At 44.2% G+C, this 2,996-nt stretch overlaps 1 protein-coding gene across 1 annotated transcript in view; it reads right to left on the bottom strand.

Annotated features, from left to right (window-relative positions):
* Positions 1-230: 230 nt before the first annotated feature.
* LOC147009568 (uncharacterized) overlaps positions 231-2,996 on the bottom strand; it is a 44,549-nt gene continuing 41,783 nt past the window's right edge. Inside the window, exon 5 of the mRNA XM_085863026.1 lies at positions 231-1,372. The gene's annotated coding sequence lies outside the window, so the exon portion shown is untranslated. The remainder of the gene's footprint in view (positions 1,373-2,996) is intronic.

The raw sequence follows: 2,996 nt of genomic DNA, 5'->3' as shown, positions 1-2,996 counted from the left end.
CATGAACCGCTTAAGCGGTCCGTTCCGTGCTACAGTGATAACCGAGCGGTGTTATCGTCGGCCTTGACGGTTCCGATTAATTACCGGAACCCTTGACGTGAAGCAGGATGGAAAGTCAATAAAAAGGAAGGAGACGAAGCAGAGCAGGAACAGTTCAACAAGCAAGCATTTTATTCACACACACACACACACACACACACACACACACACACACACACACACACACACACACACACACACACACACACACACACACACACACACACACACACACACACACACACACACACACAGAGAAAGCATGCATATACAGCCATACAGAATCGAAATGCACAAAAAGCAAAGGAAATACAACCGACTAACGCGTACACACGGCAACACTTATACAGTTTTACTTCACAGATGGCGCCAACACACATTTACACAAAAGCAAAAGAAAGAAGCCACCCTCACAGACAAGGAGGCAGACAGGCCCGTAGGCTAAATGTGCGCGGGACCTAGAGGAGCGGCCAGGTCCGCGAGACTGGGGAGGTCTTACCCGCGTCCTCGTGATGCGTTGGCGGGCAAGCCGCAAAGTGTCCGCGCTGCTGTGCCCCGACTCTGGGCCCCTGGCATGCTTGTTGGCACCACGTTTGGGGTGGGGGAGGAACGGGGCCCCCTTTTGCACTATCTCAGTGTGGGGGGGATAGGGGAAATTGTTGATGCCCTGGGGGATGGGAGGGGCTGGCTGGCTTGGGTCCCGCGACGAGACGAACGATCCCCCACACCGCAACCTCGTCGCTGACCGCCGTCTTCCTTGCCTCGGACCTGAGCTCCCTTGCCTGTAGCTCCACCGCGCGCACTTGACTCAACTCCACCAACGCGACGCTCCTTGTCTCCAAAAGCAACTCCCTGATTCTCGCTTCTCACTTCTCTCACTAGTTCCACATTCTCCTATCGAGTCGCCTTGCGCTCGTCTCTTTATAGGTCTCAGGAGGCGCCGATATGCAAATTCCCAGATCAGAACGCGATTGGAGGCGGGGCCACACCGCCCCCCCCCCCCGGTCAGCTATTGCTTTAGCAAAAATGGGTGTGAACCTCCCCTGATCCTAAAATTTGCATACACGGACATAGACGGAATTCACCTACGCGCGCCTGGAGGCGGGGCCAAGCTGCCTCGCGCTTGCCCATTGGACGGAAGAGAAGTGGGCATGAAGCATTCCTGATCCGCGGATTGACGCGTTAGGTCTCCATGGCCGAACCGCTCCAGGAACACGACGTTTGGTGTTGACTGGTGGTGTTTGGGAATGGCCATAGAAGCGATGATGTGGGATGAAGTTGTGAAGGTAAAGGCGAAGGTGGTGGTGGTGGCATTGTTGTCGTGTGGTTGGTGCTGTGGTGGGGATGGCATGGATGTTGAGACGCTGTTTGTTTGAAATAAAAGATAGAAAAAGAAAAACGACTAACTCAAAGCGTCGCAGCCCGGATGGATCACATAAATTCCCTCTCTACAACGGGTTTGGGCTAACTACACATGCACCTATGAAGATATCTCACCCGAGGGCCCTTTATGGTGTAATGCGAATTTCCACAGCCGTAACAATATTCTTCTACAGAACGGCTGGTGAGATCAAGGGGAAACTTCACATACATATTGCACACGCTTAGGGAATATAAGTTTGTTAATCCTCATTTACTATGGCGGGGGATATCGAAGACTTTGTCTTCAACGGATGCTAGTTGTTTTTGGAATAACACTTGGTTGCAAAAGTTGCTCAGAGATTGCTCTTGTCAATTTCTTGATTTCTATCACAAAACTGGCAATCAACAAGACAAGACGAGAAAAGAAAAGCTCCTCGTAAATGATGACATTTTATGTGATGTAGTAGTTGTAGTCTTTAAGGCTCTTGTCATGACTCGGCTACGTATGGCGTTCTCTTTTTGTCAAATGAAAGATGATTTGCAAACCTTTGCGCAAAAATGGTGTGTAAAGGGAGGTTTTCGTGTAGTTGATAATGGTGTGGTGAATTTGTTATTATAGTATCAAAGATGGGGGGGGGGGGGGTTGTTTTGTGGTTTTTTTTTCTACCTCTTTGGTGTTGTTGGGTTGCACATGTTTGGGAATTTAGTGATTTCGTTATTATTTGTGTCACTTTTTTGACTTTCTTTCCTTTATAAATAAAGGAGCTTTATAAATAAAGGAGCTTTATAAATAAAGGAGCTTTATAAATAAATAAAATAAATATATATATTTATATATATATATATATATATATATATATATATATATATATATATATATATATATATATATATATATATATATATATATATATATATATATATATATATATATATATATATATATATATATATATATATATATATATATACATATATATATATATATATATATATATATACATATATATATATATATATATATCACACACACACACACACACACACACACACACACACACACACACACACACACACACACACACACACACATACATATACACACACACACACACACACACACATATACACACACACACACACACACACATACATACACACACATACACACACATACACACACATACACACACATACACACACATACACACACATACACACATACACACATACACACACATACACACATACACACACACACACACACACACACACACACACACACACACACACACAGTATTTTAAATTCATCAAAATCAAACAAACCTTGAATTGTGTGAACTAATCAAAGGAAGTTCAGGAGAAGTGGAATGGGAAATTAAAGTCACCCCAAAACGGGACTGGTGGAAACGCGCGAAGTTTGCTGCGCGGTGTACAAGCAGCAACTCTGAGGGCGACTTGACCAGGCGGTTTTCACTGACTCGTTTCGGGGTTTATACACGTTTAAGGAGGAAATAGCAGTTTCCTTTTGAAACTCCTGAAGTATTTTTTATTTATTTATTCAGCTCTGAAATAAAGTTCCATATATGATGAAG

This window comes from Eptatretus burgeri, chromosome 17 (genome assembly GCF_056783735.1).
Source record: "Eptatretus burgeri isolate ZD-2024b chromosome 17, Ebu_testis_v1, whole genome shotgun sequence".
Lineage (NCBI taxonomy): Eukaryota > Metazoa > Chordata > Myxini > Myxiniformes > Myxinidae > Eptatretus > Eptatretus burgeri.
This window is presented reverse-complemented; position numbering and strand designations above follow the sequence as displayed.